This window comes from Balaenoptera physalus (assembly GCF_965194825.1).
Source record: "Balaenoptera physalus genome assembly, chromosome: 11".
NCBI classification, from domain to species: Eukaryota; Metazoa; Chordata; class Mammalia; order Artiodactyla; family Balaenopteridae; genus Balaenoptera; species Balaenoptera physalus.
This window is the reverse complement of record NC_138896.1, coordinates 105,143,918-105,163,040: the sequence shown is the minus strand read 5'-3', so window position 1 is coordinate 105,163,040 and position 19,123 is coordinate 105,143,918. Positions and strand designations below refer to the sequence as shown.

General features: G+C 48.0%; 1 protein-coding gene across 8 annotated transcripts in view; it reads right to left on the bottom strand.

The window, feature by feature from the left end:
* Positions 1 to 19,123, bottom strand: part of ATG7 (autophagy related 7) — a 242,497-nt gene that overhangs the window by 1,192 nt on the left and 222,182 nt on the right. The gene's annotated exons all lie outside the window — the stretch shown is intronic.

Sequence of the window (19,123 nt, the reverse complement as noted above, 5' to 3'; positions counted from 1 at the left end):
GGCCTGCCCCCTCGGGTGGGATGGGGGCTGGTGGTAGAGGAGTGGTTGCCTTTCCGACGAAGGCTGCATCTGACACTCCTCCAGTTCTAACCATCTGAGTGGGGGAAGGAGCCACCAGAGGGCTCGCTGACACAATTCATTTATTTTTTCACTCTCTCATTCAATAAACACACGCTTACGGAGCCCGTCCCTGTGCCGCGGGCCGTGCCGACCTGGTGCAGATGCTCCCTCCTTCACTCCTCACAACAGCCTGTGAGGAAGTGTAGATGGAAACAGGCTCAGAAGAGGGAAGTCAACTAGCCCAGGATCACACAGCCAGTAAGGTACAGAGCTGGGAACACAGGTGAGAGGGAAAGGGTTATGTGAGTAAAAAGGCTGCCTGGGCTTCAGGGCTGGGGCAGGCTGCTTGGAGGAGGGGGCCGGGCCAAGACGAGGGGGGTGAGCCCGGTGGGCCACGGCCCTCTCCATCCTCCCGCCCAGCCTCCGGGGAGGGGGGCCGCCAGCCAGGGCCGGGCAGTCAGTGAGCAACGCCCTCCTGCAAGTGGGTAGCCAGGGCTGTTCACAGGACCCTGGGGGGCCAGGCCCTGGGAAGGGCTTTAATGGGAAAGCAGGAGCCTCAATCCATTCTGTCATCCATCTTACTGGCTCTCTGGTCTGGGGAAGAATCCTCAGCACCTGGCCCTACCTCTGCACACAGCAGGGCAGGCAGAGAGCTGGCTTGAGCATGGGCAGCGGGGAGGGATCCTGGCTCTTCCCCTTGTTCCTGGCACTGCCCAGGCTGCGTAGGGGATCAAGTAAGGCACCGAAAGGGCTGATCATGACGGGACTCTGCAAAAGGGGGGTTGGGGGGAGGCAATGGATTTTACAGAACTGCTCAGGGATTTTCCAGAACGCGTTCTCTGGGCCGGACATGCGGTTTCTCTGCTAGGGCAGCCAGTCCTTTTGCCATTGGCTGGGCTCAGGAGGGCAGCAGCAGTCTTAATTGTAAACCTCCAGAAACTTCAGCCTCAACAAATACTGTATGATATCACTTAACGTGTAGAATCTAAAAAAGCCAAACTCATAGAACCAGAGAGTAGATGGATGGTTGCCAGGCCCTGGAGGGGATGGGGAGATGGTCACAGGGTACAAGCTTTCAGTTATAAGAAGCATAAATTCTGAGGATCTAGTGTATAGCCTACTGACTATAGTTTATAGTACTGTATACTTTTAAAATTTGCTAAGAGGGTAGATCTTAAGTGTTCTTACCACAAATGAAAAAAGGGTTGTGAGGTGAAGGATGTGTTAATTAACTTGACTGTGGTCATCATTTCAAAAGTATACGCATATTAAATGATCACACTGTATACCTTTAAAAAATCACAGGTACAACCTAAATATATACAGTTTTCATTTGTTAGCCATTCCTCAATAAAGCTGGGTGCAGGGGAGAAGCTTAAGCCTCAGCTCCTCTTAGACTGTGGACTCCCAGGTTAGTCTGTTCCCTGCTAGGCCCTCAGCCTTCTGCCCACCACCTGGGGAAGATGAGGCCATGTCCCCTTAATGAATAAAGGTTGTAATAAACTGGCAAAGATTTTTAAAATGTTAACACTCAGGGCTGGCAAGGGTATGGTGAAACACTTCCAGGAGGAGTATAAATTGGTACCGTATTTTTTTAAAAGAAGAGATTTGGCAATATGTAACCCAAAGCTTTAAAAATGTTCGTACCCTAAGGAAGAGATAAATGATCTTTTTTGCAGATGATATGCAAGTATACCTAGAAAACCCAAGAAAATAAATGCTAAGATGAATACAGACAATAACGAGTATTCAGTAAGATAGCAAGATATGAAATTAACGACACAAAATTATAGTCTTCCTGTATACAAACAACATCCAGTTAGAAAACATAATGAAAGAGAAGAACCCATTGTAAGAGCAATGAAAAAGATAAGTTACTAGGGAATAAACCTAACATGAAATGTACAACATCTTTAGGGAGAAAATCCTTCAAAACAGTCCTGTAACAGTCCTCACAAGCATTGTATGAAAAGTAAACTGGGATAAATGGGGATACACCCTGTGTTTTTTGCACGGGACAATTCAACATCAGTAAAGATGTCAACTTTCCCAAGTAAACATATAAATTTAACACAATCTCAGTTTTTAAAAAATCAAGTATCTTTCCTGGAGCTAGGCAAGCTGATTTTGAAGTTTATGTGGAAAAGGAAGTAAGCAAGACTATCTAAGAAAACCTTTGAGTATGAAAAGAGCAGTGAGGCAGTTCCCCTACTCTGTGTTTAAACATGTCATAAAGCCTGTAATTTAGAGGATTGTGTCAGCAGGAGCACAGATGGGCCAGTGGAACCAAATGAGTCGAGAAACAGAACAGAATAAAATGTCCAAATACACATGAACATTTAGTATTTTAATAATAAAGGTCTGAGGAATGCGATCTCAAATCATTAGAAAAATATGAGCTTTTAAATAAACGACATAGGGACAACTGGAGAGTCATTTGCAAAAAGATAAAATTGATTCCATGCCTCACTGTATATCAGAATCAACGGCAAATGGAGCAGAGATGTAAGTGTAAAAAAATGAAACCATTCAAATACTGGACGCAAACATGGGTGAATTTCTTTATAACTTGGGAGTGGGAAGCCAATGATCCAAAATCTAGAAACAATAAAAACAGATACAGTGGATGATGTGAAGACACACGTGAGGAATTTTGCATGGAAAAAACACTGTAAGCAACGTTGAAAGGACAAATGACACACTGGGTGAAAACATCACAACACACCATGAAGGGCTCATCCCCCTAACATATAAATAGCTCTTAAAATCAAGAAGAAAAAGACCAATAAACTGATTTAAAAAAAAAAAACAAAACAAAACAGGCCAAAGACATGGGCAGTTTACAGAAAAAGATAAGCAAATAGCTTTTATACATAAGAAAAGGTGTTCAACCTTACTTAAAAGAAATGCTAAAATTTCTTAGGACACAAAATTCAAAATTTCTGGTCTCTGAAAGCCACCACTATGAAAATGAAAAGGCAAACGACAGACTAGGAGAAAATATCCACACTGTACATAAAGAGGACTCACATCCAGAATATACAAAGAACTCTTCCAGCTCAATAATAAAGAGACAAATAACCTGATTTTTTTAAAGTGAGCAAAAGGTTTGAACAGATATTTCACAGAAGAGGAAATACAATGCTAATAAGAACCTGAAAAGATGCTCAGCATCCTTAGTCTTCAGGGAAATGCAAATCCAAACCAAAAAGAGATGGCCAAAGAGCACATGAAAAGATGCTCAATATCACTATTATAGAAATGCAAATCAAAACTACAATGACATACCACCTCACACTGGTCAGAATGGCCATCATCAAAAAATCTACAAACAGGGCTTCCTGGTGGCATGGTCGTTAAGAATCCGCCTGCCAATGCAGGGGAGACGGGTTCAAGCCCTGGCCCAGGAAGATCCCACATGCCGCGGAGCAACTAAGCCCGTGCGCCACAACTACTGAGCCTGCGCTCTAGAGCCTGCGCACCACAACTACTGAAGCCCACAAGCTTAGAGCCCATGCTCCACAATGAGAAGCCACCGCAATAAGAAACCCGCGCACCGCAAGGAACAGTAGCCCCTGCTCACCGCAACTAGAGAAAGCCCGCACGCAGCAACGAAGACCCAACTCAGCCATAAATAAATAAATTAAATAAATAAATAAATAAAATTTAAATCTACAAACAATAAATGCTGGAGAGGGCGTGGAGAAAAGGGAACCCTCCTACACTGTTGGTAGGAATGTAAATTGGTAGCGCCACTAAGGAGAAGAGTACGGAGATTCCTTAAAAAACTAAATATAGAACTACCATATCATCCAGCAATCTCACTCCTGGGCATATATCCGTAGAAAAGCATAATTCGAAAAGATACATGCACCCCAATGTTCATTGCAGCACTGTTTACAGGAGCCAAGACATGGAAGCAACCAACATGTCCATCAACAGAGGAGTGGATAAAGATGTGGTACATATATACAATGGAATATTACTCAGCCATAAAAAAGAACGAAATAATGCCATCTGCAGCAACATGGATGGACCCAGAGATTGTCATACTGAGTGAAATCAGTCAGACAGAGAATAATAAATATATCACTTATATGTGGAATCTAAAAAAAAAGGGTACAAATGAACTTATTTACAAAACAGATGTAGAGTCACGGATGTAGAAAACAAACTTATGGTTACCAGAGGATGGGGGGGAGGGATAAATTGGGAGACTGGGATTGACATATACACACTACTATATATAAAACAGATAACTAATAAGGACCTACTGTATAACACAGGGAACTCTACTCAATACTCTGTAATGACCTATATGGGAAAAGAATCTAAAAAAGATTGGATATATGTATAGCTGATTCACTTAGCTGTATACCTGAAACTAACACAACATTGTAAATCAACTATACGGCAATAAAAATTTTAAATTTTAAAAAATAAACAAACCACAAAGAGACAGCATACCTTACCTTCTAGAATGGCCAAAATGAAAAATTGTGGCTGGCAACACCAAAGGTCTGCGAGAATGTGGAGCAGCAGGAACGCACCGGCTGCTGCTAGTGGGAATGGAAATGGCACAGCCCAAGGAGAAAGGCCTGGCGACTCACAGAGTCCACATACACATCACATGTGCCCCAGCGACTCCACTCCCATTCACCCCAAGGAATGCAAACACGGGTCTGCAAAAAGACTGTGCAAGAATGCTCATGGCAGCTTTAGTCCTAATAGGCACGGACTAGGCTCAATCCGAACGTCCATCGACAGGCAAACAGTGACACCCATCCAGTGGACACTGCTCCCCATCAAAGGAACCAGCCACCAAGGCACACAGCAATGTGTATACATCTCAGAATCTCTATGCTGAGTCACGGGAGTCTGACACAAGTCTACATAAATCCATTTATATGGAATTCTGGAAAGGGCAAGACTAACCTATGGTGACAGAAAGTAGATCACTTGCCACACTCACCAAACTATACACTTTACACGCGTGTGTTTTATTATATGTAAATTGTACTTTAATAAAGTTGACATTTTTTAAAAAGCTACACAGAACATTTTTCACCTCTCAGATTGGCAAAACCCCAATACAAGTGCTGTGGGAAATACAAGCGCTTGGGAAAACAGCACTCTCCTGTAACACTGCTAGGACAGAAGTGGTATGACCCACAGATGAAAATGTGGCAATATCCAACAGAACTGTTTAGGTCTCAACTCTTGACCCAACAAGCTCACTCTTCATAAAATTTGCAAAAATAAACAGGAATGATAAGCCAGAAATTAAAGTAAATGGCTACCTATGGGGTGGGTGGAATGGGTGTGAGGCTACTCTGAGCATACCTTTTCACTTTAGAATCAAGTAACTGTTCTGTGTATTTGAAAAAAAAAACCAAAAGCACAGCAACAAAACCATAATAGATAAATTGGGATTAATCAAAATAAAAAATTTTTGTGCATCAAAGGACACTATAAAGAAAGGGGAAAGACAACTCAGAGTGAGAGAAACATATCTGGTAAGGAACCTGTATCTAGACCATTGACAACTCAATAATAAAAAGACAACCCAGTTTTTTAAAATGGGCAAAGGAGCTGAATAGACATTTCTCAAAAAAGATAACTGGTTGAGAAGCACATAAAAGACACTTGATCATCATTAGGCATCAGGAGAATGCAAGTCAAAACCACAAAGAGATAACACTTTGCACCCATTAGGATGGCTTTAATCAAAAAGTCAGATAGTAACAAGTGTTGGTGAAGATTTGGAGACACTGGAACCCTCATACGTTGCTACTGGAAGTGTAAAATGGTGCAGCCACTTTGGAAAGCAGTCTGGCAGTTCATCAGTTAAACACAGAGTTGCCAAATGGCCCAGAAATTCCACTCCTGGGTGTATACCCAAGAGAAATGAAAACCCATGTCCACATAAAAACTTGTACACGAATGTTCGTAGCACTATTCATAACAGTCAAAAAGTGGAAACAACCCAATTGCCCACCAAGCGATGAATGGAAAATGTGGTCTCTCCCTATAGTGGAATATTATTTGGCCAAACACCTGCCTACACTCCGTCTTCTCAAGAGCCTGAGGGCACTGGGGTGACTGTCCCCTTTTACCAAGTAGGCAACTCAAGTGCAGAGAAAGTTATGTAACCTGTCAAGGAGGCCAAGCTAGTAAGGGGTAGAGCAGAGGCTTCTTCCACTTTCTCTCTCCATTTCCTTACTGTTGAGCATAATTCCTTCCAAAAAACAGTGAAGGGCAGAAGCTGACAGTCTGTTAGCCTGGCACCCAGTGAGTGGCCCCACGGCCAACGCACACACAGTACCCACAGCTAACCCAGGGCAGTAAAGGCCAGAGCAGCTGGCGCTGGCTCCCAGGGTCCCTCACCTCTGTCCTCCAACACTGTTCAGAAGGCGGAGCCTAAGCTCCTGCCCCTTGGCTCGGCCTTTGGGCCCCCCGAGGAGAGGACTGGCGGTAGCCTGTGCTGGCTGGGGGGCCTGGGCAGTCTCTGACCCGGGCCCCTCATCCTCTCCCCCAGCCCCCGTCCTGTAGCAGTGACAGGGCACCCAGAGGAGGCGCTGCGGCCCTCAGGCCAGTGTAGGGGTGTAGTTGGCGGGGCTGGGGCCACCACTGTGCGTGCGGGGAAGGGGAGCCTTCCAACCGCTGGGGCCCGTCACACGGGGTCAGGGAGCACGAGCGCTGGACCACACACACCCAGAGGGCCTCAAGGTTTCCCTTTCCACTCTCCCAACGAGACGGACGCATTTCAGAGGAGCCATCTGTCTTTCAGTTTCGAACTTGTGTCCCATTTCTGGACCACACTGCCTGGAGCCTGCCATGGACTAAGGGTTTTCTTTTATAAACACTGTAATTATCCCGTAAATGGCACGGTTATATTTGTGTGTGTGTGTGTGTGTTAAAAGTGTTCATTTGTTAAATGTAAACATTTAAAATCTACCACCGTTTCTGAAACCTAGTTTTAGCATTTCCCTATTTTTAAGATAAAAATGAAAGTACCCGGTCTCTCCGGGCCTCTGAGCAGCCCTGCTCCCCACACCTCCTCAGTGGGATCCTCACAGGTTCGACTCGTTCTACTGGGAAGGACTGAGGACAGAGGGGTCTGGGGGTGGCATATGCTGGGGACCAGGTAAGGACACTGGACTGGGCTTCCCCGGCAGACTTCCCAGCCAGGGCTCCGTCCACTTGGGGGGAAGCATGAAGGTCCCATCATGTTTCCAAGCGGGTAACACTATAGCCATCCATTCATTCACTCCGTATGTTCACTCATTCAGAAACGTTTACTGGGTAGTGCGGCATTAGGCGAGAGGAGGGGAGGAGGTTCCTTCATTCCCTGCCTTTCCAGGTGGTCAGTACTTTCCTTCAACTTATGGGAAACAACGGTGGGCCGGGGTCCGGTGGTCAGTGAGCCCTGACTGAGCACTTCCAGGGGACCGCTGGGGCCAGAGGAGGAAGGGGACAGGAGGCACCCAGATAAAGGCTCCAAACAGGTTCAGCCAGAGAGACACATGCCCACAGGAGGGCCGGGCCAGGCAGGGCTGCTTGGGACAGAGGACCCGATCATGGCCGAGGCCCAGGGAGAGAGCAGGGCTTGCCGGGCTCCCCCGGCCAGTGGACTGTGGGCCTGTGCTTGGTCCCCAACATTCTAGGTCAGAGTCACGGACAAGGAAGGTAGGGGAGGAGGTGACCGGGCAGGAGGAGGGAAGAGTGGGGAGGAACAGAGGGCAGGCTGAAGGCCAGACTCCAGGCAATACCCCTCCCTGACCCCGGGCATCCCCACAGGCCTCCACTTTGTCCCCCTGGGTGGAGACGCTGGGCTGGGATCCCAAGGAGGAAGGCAGGGCTGCTTCCAGGGTCACTCTTCCACCCTAGGTGCCCACCAGAGAACAGGGCCTCCTGTCCACAGGCATCATTGGCCCCTGGGGGCTCTTTTGGGTCTCCACAGACCCAATGGTGCTGTCTACACAGGAAGAGTGCAATCCGTGCTCGTCTCCGGGCCACTGGGCTCCACACCTCTCCAAGCTCACCTCCCACGACCCTCCCTCCAGCTCACCAGATTCTAGCGGCCCCAGCTCTCGAGCTCTTCCCGTCCTCTGGGCAAGGGAGACCCCTCCCCTCGATTCTGCGCTGCAGGGCTGGCTCCTGCCCCAGGCGTCTTCCCTAATCACTCATCTCAGACAAACAGCCTGTTCGGTTCCTCCCGACTCCTCCCGTCACCGGGTTTTAGTTTGTGCATCTGCCCGACTCCCCAGAGGACAGCGAGCCACCTGAGGGTGGGCCCCCAGCCCTGGTGCAGAGTCTGGCCCAATACGTGGCTTTTGAATGAACAGTGATTCAGAACCATCTGCCCTGGGTGCGATTCCACAGTGGAAAAAAGAAAGGGGGATTCTGGGTGTGAACATAATATCCAAGAATCAAGCAGTAAAGAAGGGGTCCCTCAGTCCACCTGCTCGCTGGGGATCCTGGCAGGTCAAGCCTTTGGCCTCCACGCCCACAGAACGATGGGGCAGGGCTGTGGGCATCTCCTGCCGGGCAGGCGGGCGGTAGAGCCAACTTTCCAGGGAGGCCTTGACTCCAGACCACTGACGCCCTATTCTCCTCCCTGGGCCCCGCCCCGCATCGAGCCACACACCAGGCTCCGGGAGTGCAGAGTGGTGGGCAGTTCTTGCTTCTGCACTCCCAGAAGCCTGGGGGCGGGACTGGTGCTGGCTGGTAACTATGCTCAGTGTGCAGCAGCCGTGGGGCTGTCCAATGGCGCCTCTCGGGCTAACCTGTCTGCCCCGGGGCTGTTCGTGTCACATCTGGAGAGGGTAGCAGGAGGGGCCCCTGGGTAAGGGCCCAGGTTCTGAGCCCACGCCCAGATTTCCACCTGGAGCTCCGGTCACACCACGGGAATAACCCTGCCCTTTCACCGTAAGTCCAGAATCTAAGAGCACAGAGCACATGCCCCAGCGTCCATGGAGGCACAATGTGATCTGAGAGCTTCAAGATCCTTCTGCCCCTCAGACAAGGGTGACTGAAGGGAACTGCCTAGGCTGCCTGGTGTGAGCAGATGACAGCTGTCAGGGGCAAACAAGAGGGAAGAGAGAGGGTACAGCATCTGTGCAAGGAAGCCGGGGCAGATGATGAGGGCTCCCAGGGGACTTCCAGGGGCCCTTGCTGTCTGTCGCCGGCTGTCACGGCCCCTTGCTCACACTCCATCCACCTGCCTTTCACCCTCCTTCAGTGGAGAGGAAGCAATCCCCCCATGTGCCATCCTCAGGGGTCTGCAGGCCCCTCTGATGCACCACCACTTTGGTGCCTCCCTTTTGAAAGACACTCACCTGCCACTCCATCCTTGTGTCCCAAACACTCTCGACCTCCTCTAGCCTCCTCTAGCCTGGACGCCAGATCTGGGAGAGGAATTAAGGCCCAGCTCCTCTTCTTGGGGAACCCCAGCCCCAAACTCAGCCTTCCAGAGACCAGGCAGTGGAAGGCTAGTGGAGGGGAGGGGGATGGAGACACAGCTAGAACTTGTGTGGCAGCATGGAGCTCTCGAGGCTTCTGGTGGAGAACTCACCAGCCTTTCCCATTTCCCCCGGCGGCCCCCCACCAGCGCTAAATCAGGGGCCCTGTGTGCACTGCCTCACGGTTCCAGGAACAAGGTTAAGGTTTCACTAGAAAGAAACTGTGGTGGCCAAGGGAGCTGACAGGATGCAAATAATGATTTATAGCAAGTACACTGGGCAGCCGATGGGGAGGGAGGAAAGGCGAAAGGCAATGCTTTCTGGGGGCTGCAGCAGTGGCAGGAGTGGGGTCTGTCCCCCCTCCGTGTGGCTGCAGCCCCCGCAGCTGATCAGAGGCACACGGAGGGAGCAGGCAGGGCCCGTGCACACAGGCGGCCTGCACGCCACCTTCAGGGCCTCTGCCCCCGTCCTCCCTGCTCCTCCCACCCACAGAGATGCTCTGGGCTCCGAGTGACAAGAGGAGATGATCTGAAGAAGACAGCCTCGTGCCTCAGAACCTGGATCTGGAGAAAAAGGCCAACACGCCAGGCCAGCACTCAGGAATGCTGGGTGGCGCCTGGCCAGTCCTCACTTCACTGCTCCAGGCACCAAGAACTCAGCTGACATGGGATACAGGGATAGGATGCCCTGGAAGGGGTGCCAGGGGGCCATCACCTTAAAGGAGGCACAGGAGGGAAGCCGAGGAAAAGAGGCTGCTGCGAGCAGCGACCAGACTGGAGATGCAGACCTCAGGTGACACCACCCGGTGACAGTGCACCCAGGCTTGTTTCCACCTTCTGGGGCTCCTTGGGCCTCAAAGCTAGGGCAGAGGGACATGGGCGGCAGGGGGAGAAGGTATAGCCCATGGGGGGCAGGGGGCTCAAGTTGCCCCCTGGGCCAGGAAAGAGAAACTGGTGGCCTCCCCACACCATGGGGGGGACTGGGCGGGAGAGCGTGGCCAGGCACCGGAGGGAGTACTTAGGCAGGCGTTAAACATGTTTTCAAGCAAGTTTTAATGATGTGAGAAAATGATCAGAAATCTCTGAAAAGAGAAAATAAAACTGTATGCTCAGTCTGACGCCACTGACATACATGCTTGGTGAAAAAAAAGTGCTAGGAGTAAAAAGCAAATCAGAACAATAGCCTCTGAGTGGTGGAATCATGGGAGTGAGTTTTGTTCTTTATTTTCAAAATTTTTTTATAATGCTCACTTATGACTTCCATGATCAGAAAAAAAGGTTGTGTAAAGAGGGGGGAATCCTGACACTCCCCAGGGAGTGCGGAGGTGAGGGTGTGGCTCTGTGCACAGGGACTCAGTGCCTGTTGGTTTCTTGTGTTTTTCCCTCCCAGGAAGTGCTGAGAAGCAAAATAAGAAACCTCCCGCTAACGGTGGGGGTGGGGGGGGGGGAATGCTGCCATTTAACCGTGGACCCCCAGTGAGATTTAAGTGGAAGACCCCGGCCGGAATTCCCAGCCCACAGTGCAGGCTGCCCACCACCTCCCCCTGTGATTAGTCTGGAAAACGGGGCTCAGGGCCCTGCTATAATATTTAGCCCCCTCCCTCCAGGCATGTCCTTAAATGAGGACCAACATCTAAGAGCTCTAAGGAGGGTTTACGGCCGAAAGACGGAGGTGTGACTGAGCTCTGCTGTGGGGAGGGCCAAGGACGGGTAGCAGCGGGTTTGGGCTCTCAACCCCTCATCTCTAAGGCTCTCAAACAGCAGCAGCAGCAGCGACTGACAACAGGGTGTGGATTCTCCACTCAGATTGGGGAGTAGCGGGGATTCACTTTGGAGACGACATGAGGCGTGAAGGAAGGGGACATGCGGGAGAAGGGTGGCCAGGCCCCAGGCCTGCTTGCTTTCTTCCTGGCTTCAAAACACATTTTTCAAATTAGGTGGTAAGAATACAGGGCAATTTCTGTGGCACCAACATACTTTCTTTCAAGATATGATTTATACGTTTGGCCCACATTTTAAATGAAATGGTTATTGAGATAAATGGCCATGCTGGAGGCTGCAAAATGTTTTCCATTATGTAGTTCTTCTTTTCAGTTCCTTAGAAAACTTTCTGATAAGGGCCCCATAAAAAGGTGGACACTTTGGCATTTTTGTTCTCTACCTCTAAGTGCTTTTGGGGTCAACACTGGAGAGGGGGAGATGGAAGGGAGGAAAGCGTGAGAGCTCAGAGCTCCAGCATGAAGTGAATGCAGCATCTAAACAGACTCAGACCAGACTTGACTTGGTACCAAGAGAGAACTTTGAAACTTTAAATATGCAAATGCAGGTGCCCTGGGCTATCCGCAGAGGGCCAAGATTCAACCCCCCCACCCCCCGCCCCCCGCAGGCTTTCTCCTGAGCGCCCAGCCTCTGGGCCTGACCACCAGAGACCTCGAGATGAGACAGAAGCTGTCTCCTGGACTTTGTACCAAGCGACAGGAACCTGAGAGTGCAGTACTGACATAAGGGTGGAAAAAAGTAGAGAGTGAGAAACAGACCCACACATATATGGGTCGAATGACTTTCAACAAAGGTGCCGAGGTAACTTAAGGGGAAAGGAGAGTTGTTTCAACATATGGTGCTTGAACGATTAGATATCCACATGGAGAAAAATGAACCTTGACCTTTATCTCAAATCATATGTAGAAATTAATTTGAAATGAATCATGGACATTTATGTAAAAGCAAAAAGCATAAAACTACTTCTAGAAAAGAACATTAAAAAAATTAATGAGACTTAGAGGTAGGCAAAGAATTCTTAGACTACCAAAAGTATGGACCATAAAATAAAAAATTAATAAACTGGGTTTCATCAAAATTCAATGCTTTTTGAAAGACAACATTAAGAAAATGAAAAGGCAAGCCAAAGATATTGAGAAAACACATGCAATGCATATATCTGACAAAGGACCTATGTCCAGAAAATATAAAGAACTTTTACAGTTCAATAAGAAGATAAATAACCGATTGGAAACATGGGCAAAAGATCTGAAAGAAATGTCACAAAAGAAGATATATGGACAGCAAATAAGTACATGAAAAGATGTTCAACATCCACTATCACTAGAATACTGAAATAAAAACCATATACCCACTCAAATGGCCAAAATTTAAAAGACTGCCAGCTCTAAGTGTTGGCCAAGATGCAGAACAACCAGAACTCTCATACACTGCTGATGGGAAGAGATGGTACAGACACTTTGATAAACAGTTCGACAGCTTCTTAAAAATTAAATATACAGGGGCTTCCCTGGTGGCGCAGTGGTTGAGAATCTGCCTGCCAATGCAGGGGACACGGGTTCGAGCCCTGGTCTGGGAAGATCCCACATGCCGTGGAGCAACTGGGCCCTTGAGCCACAATTACTGAGCCTGCACATCTGGAGCCTGTGCTCCACAACAAGAGAAGGCCGCGATAATGAGAGGCCCGCACACCACGATGAAGAGTGGCCCCCACTTGCCACAACTAGAGAAAGCCCTTGCACAGAAACGAAGACCCAACACAGCCATAAATAAATAAATTAATTAAATAAACCCAAAGTTTAAAAAAAAAAAATTAAATATACACTTATATGATAACCCAGCAATTCCAGTCCTAGGTAATCACTCAGAGAAATGGAAACAAATGTCCACATGAAGACTTGTTTAACAAGCACACATTGGAGCTTTATTTTCAATAGTCCCAGACTGGAAACAAATACTCATCAATAGATGAGTGAATAAACAATTATGATATAAAATGGGATACTATTCAGCAATACGAAAGGACAAACTGCTGACCCATGCAACAAAATGGATAAATCTCAAAAATTTACTGAACAAAAGAAGCCAGACAAAAGAGTATTCAATATATGATTCCAAAAAACAATCCTAAAATTTGTATGGAACCACAGAAGGCCCCAAATAGCCACAGTAATCTTGAGAAAGAAGAGCAAAGTTGGAGTCCTCATACTTCCTGATTTCAAACTATACTACAAACTACAGTAATCAAACCAGTATGGTACTGGCATAAAAACAGACACACAGACCGACGGAACAGAATAGAGAGCTATTATTTGACAAGGGAGCCAAGAACACTCTATGGGAAAAGGAGAGTCTCTTCAATAAATGGTGTTAGGAAAACTGGATAACCACATGCAGAAGAATGAGATTGGATCCCTATCTTACACCGCTCACAAAAATTAACTCAAAACGGATTAAAAACTTAAACATAAGATCTGATACTAAAAACCTGACATGGAAGAAGCTCCTTGACATTGGTCTTGGCAATGATTCTTTTTATATGACACCAAAAGCGCAAGTAACAAAAGCAAAATTCAACGAGTGGGACTACATCAAACTAAAAAGTTTCTGCCCAGCTAAAAAAACATACAATAAAAAGGCAATCTACAGAATGGAAGAAAACATTTGCAAATCATATATGAGATAAGGGGTTAATATCCAAAATATATAAAGAATTCATACAACTCAGTAACGACCACCACCACAACAAAACCAAACAATAAACCAAACAATCTGATTAAAAAATGGGCAGAGGAACTAAACAGACATTTGTCCAAAGACATCCAGATGGCCAACAGGTACATGAAAAGATGCTTAACATCACTAATCATCAGGAAAATGCAAATCAAAACCACAATGAGATATCACCTCACACCTGTTAGAATGGCTATCATCAAAAAGACAAGAAGTAACAAATATTGGCAAGGATGTGGAAAAAAAGAGAACCCTTGTGCACTGTTGATGGGAATACAAATTGGTTCAGTCACTATGGAAAACAGTATAGTGGTTCCTCAAAAAATTTAAGAAGAGAACTACTTTATGATCCAGCAATTCCACTCCTGGGTATCTATCCAAAGGAAATGAAAACAGGGTATCAAAAAGATACATGCACTCCTGTGTTTACTGCAGCATTATTCACAATAGCCAAGATATGAAAACAACGTGTCTGTCAACTGATGAACATGTAAAGAAGATATGCTGTATATATACTATTCAGCCATGAGAAAGAAGGAAATACTGCCATCTTCAACAACAAGGATGAACCTTGAGGGCATTATGCTAAGTGAGATAAGACACACAGAGAAAGACAAATACTGGATGATATCACATATGTGGAATCTAAAAAAGCCGAACTTGTTAAAACAGAGAATGGAATGATGGTTACCAGAGGCCGAGGGGCTGGAGAATTGGAGAGATGTTGTTTAAGGGTACAAGCTTGGAACTAGTAGATAAATAAGTCCTGAAGAGCTAGCTCACAGCACAGTGTTATACAAAATGATACTGTATCATAAACTTCAAAGCTGCTAAGAGAATAGGTCATAATTGGTCTCAACACAAAGAAATGATAATTATGGGACATGATGGGGAGCGGTTAGCTAACACTGACATTGCAAAAATAAATGTATCAAATCAACAGGCTGTATACCTTAAACTTACACAATGTTTTATGTCAATTACATCTCAATAAAAATAAATTTAAAAAATAAAAATAAAACAAAAAATATGTTGCATTTATATGAAACCCTAGAAAATACAGATGGAATCTGTAATGGCAGAAAACAGACCCTTGATTGCCTGGGGCTGGGTGGTGGAGGATCTGAGTGTGAAGGGCCCCAAGGAAATCTTTACCTTTTGGGGTGATAGACATTGTCCATATTTTGATTGTGGCAGTAGTTACACAGGTGTGTAAGTTTGTCAAAAATCATAGAAAGGTACCCTTTTACATATATTTTACTGTATGTAAATTACACCTCAATAAATGTGATTTTTAAAAATTCAGCAAAAAAAAGCGCTAAAAGGTATGTGTGTGGTGGGTTCACAGAATATAAATACATATTTATAATAATTGCCAAAATATATAATAAGAGGAATACTGTGACTTTTCCAAAATGGGCAAGAAGGCAGAGGGTGGGCAGTCCCCAAGTGGGGCCCCCTCCCACCCTTGCAGCACGCAGACTGTTTCCCAACCGCTTTACTCTGAGTGTAATTTTCCAACCACTTTGAGCGGAATAGAATCATTACGGTCTAGCATCCTTGCTTCCTCAGCTAGATGGCAGGCCTTCTCTTACCCTGGGTAGGACTTCCCCTTTAGTCACCAATCAACACGCCATGGTTTAGCCGAGGGGTAACAAGCTCTGCCTCTGAAGCCAGACTTCTCCGACTGCATCCCTGCTCTGCCACTTACTAGCTGGGTGACCTTGGGCTATTTACCTAATCTCTCTGTTCCTCTGTTTTCTCATCTGAAAAACGAAGACAAAAACATCATCTCCCTCATAAGGTTGTTGTGACAAAGGATTTAAAGTGCTCAGAATAGTACGCGACATTGGGTACACAGTAGTTGCTGTTATTTGTTTGAAATTATTAAGAACACAACTTAACAACCTGGAAAAAAAAAAAAAATCCCTGTTGACATCATGAACATTTTTTGGTAAGCTCTTATAAGCTGTGGGTAACTGATCTCATAGAAGAGCCTAATTAAAGCTTTTCATGCTGAAAATACTTTTCATGCTGGAAACAAACCTGTTTCCTCCTGTCTGTGATGTCATTCCTTCACCTGCTCAGTCACAAGAATTATCCAGGGCCAATTCTGTGTCATATTCAAATATGACCCTCTTTAATCTCTACCACACCACGGTGTCTTTACAGACAAAAAGCTGATGGCTCAGAGGGCAGATGACTCAGCCAGGGTCACACAGCTAGAAAACAGCAGAGCCAAGATTCAAACCCAGGTCTCTCTGCTTCCATGCCCCACGCTGTCTCGCCACTGTGGCTTCTGGCAATAAGTCACTGTGAGGCTCCTAGGGAGTATCTTGCCGGGAGAACTATCCTCTGAAGGGTAACTGTATGACAGAGTCTGTGCTCGCCTCAGAAAGGCCTTCTTGGGACTTCCCTGGTGGCACGGTGGTTAAGAATCCATCTGCCAATGCAGGGGACATGGGTTTGAGCCCTGGTCCGGGAAGATCCCACATGCTGCAGAGCAACTAAGCCCGTGTGCAACAACTACTGAGCCTGTGTTCTAGAGCGCATGAGCCACAACTACTGAGCCCATGTGCTGCAACTACTGAAGCCCGCACCTAGAGCCCGTGCTCTGCAACAAGAGAAGCCACCGCAGTGAGAAGCCCACACGCCGCAACAGAGTAGCCCCTGCTCGCCGCAACTAGAGAAAGCCCGCGCGCAGCAACGAAGACCCAATGCAGCCAAAAATTTAAAAAAAAAATAGAAAGAAAGAAAGAAAAGAAAGGCCTTCCTGAAGTAGCTAACAGGTCACGCAGAGAGGGCAGGATCACTGGGCCTGTCCTCTGGGCTCTCAGCTATCACTCATCCCAACAGAGCCCCCATGCTCTGTATGACACCGGGGCTAGATATGCCACAGGCCTTCCTGTGGTGCTCCGCATGGTCAGTCAACCCTGGGCTCCAGGTTCCTCCTAGTGGGGTGGATAATAGAGGCCATCTGAGGTCACACACACCCTTCCCAGGCCGCTGCTCTGTTACGGCTACAGCTCGGCTCGGCGGCGTTGGGTAGGAAGGGAGCGAGGTGCTCCCAAGTTCAGATCTGGGCTCTCCCACTGAACCGCTCTGTGATCTCAGGCGAGGTTACTTAATCTGTCTGAGACTTAGTTTCCACCACCACCCTCACAAAGGTTGTCACGGGTAAATAAAATACGAACGGAAAGCACTCACCCAGAACCTGGCATCAGGCAGGCCCCTAAGAAATGTTAAATGAATCTGAGTCCAACTGCGCTGAAGCCACAGGAACACAAACCGTCTTGGCTACTGGATGAGGACTTCATAATGGACACTTGTTTTACATAACATCTCCCTCATTGCTACATTCAGACCCTTGAGGGAGAATGGTGCCTGAGACTGAGAGATCAGGAAGAAAAACGATACTCTTTATGGAGTATCCAGCCAGCCAGACACTCATCCATTCAACAAACAGGGAACACCCACTGCATCCCAGGCCCGATGCTAGGCTCTGGGTGTGCAGCAGTGATCGGGACAGATACGGCCCCCACTCTCAGGAGGCCTCTGATTGTGTGAAGCTCACATTCTAGTGGAGGCGACAAGAGACTAACACACAACCAGAACTAAGAAAATAGCTCCAAGACATCTAAGTACCATGAAGGAGAGTAAACACGGACTGTGAGACGGAGTAACAGAGGAGCACTTGCTTTAGACAGGGATTTTCTGTAAGGCCTCTTGGAGGCAACATTTAAGCTGAGATCCGAAAATGGGAAGGAGCCAGCCCATCAAAGAGCAGAGGGAGGGTGGCTCTTGGTGGAGGGACCGGCAGGCGCAGAGATCTGAAGGCAGGAACGGGCGCGTGTGCTCCAGGGACTGACGGCAGAGGATGTGGCTGGGGTGGGAAAGCTCAGGGCAGAGGGTCTGCGACGAGAGGGTCCATGGTGAGGAGTCTGGGTTTATTCTAAGCCACTGAACTTAAGCAGGAAGCAACATGATCACCGACGGTGCCAGGAGAAACAGAGAGCAGTGTGCATATCTGAAGTCTATCTTGGAAGGAGAACCAGCAGGCTGAGCACAAATAGCTAGGATCAGAGTCCTTAAATGTCAGAGCTGGAAATCATCTTACACACGTCAGGTCCCCCCGCCCACTGTTACAGAAGGGGAAACCGAGGCCCAGAGAGGGGACACGGCCTAAGCAAGGTCATAGGCGGAGCTGGGAGTGGAACCCTAGACACCAGGGTGGTCCTCGGCTGCCCTGTTCCGGGTCAGAGCCACAGGCTCGGTCCACGCCCGCGGAAGGAGAGGTGAGAGGGGCCGCTCTCCCCAGAGGCCCCCCACCGGGTGCGCTCACACAAACGTTTCCTCTGAAAACAAGGGCAGTGACCTCCGCGGAACACAGACATCCTCCCTAGGTGCGTGTGAAACTCTGCACCTCTCTTGCGAAATGGAGGTTTTGGCTTTCTTCCTCTGCAGTCCCGGTGAAGGTCCTGGGAAGGCACAGACCCATCCTGAAGTGCAGGCTCCGTGGCCAGGACAAAACTCCAAGCGTCAGCGGTGATGGTCACTTTGCTGGAGCAGGGTGTGGGCAGGGTGGGGCCCGCGCCCGGCCCTGCTGTCTGCAGGCCACCGGCTGCACATTTCCCAGAGGGTTTATGAGAAGCTGGCTGTGCTCACTAATGGCAGTCCATCAAGGCATTCCTCTTGCTACCTACCTTGTCTCTAGTGAGCTACTTCCCAGCTCACCAGAAGGCCCTCAGTTCCCCTCCAGTCCTGCTCACCTGGGTCCTGGGGACAGTCCTTCCAAACCCCCACTACCCAGGCACCAGCCCTGAGAGGCCCAGAGAAGCCAGGGCCTGGCTGACCTGCTCAGTGGGGGGGTCTCATTCCCAGCCGGCCAGTCTGGGCGGCAGGCTTGGGGTGGGGGGGGAGGTTGGGGGCTCTGCCCCTCCCACATGGAACCGCTTTTTCTCTGCTGAGGGTGACAAGCTTCGGGCTCATTTTTTGGTGGGATCAGCAGAAATTCTTTACAAGGGACAGATGCGTTTCACCCTGAGAGCAAGGGTACAAGGCTAGCGGGAGCCCTGGTCCCGGGGGTTC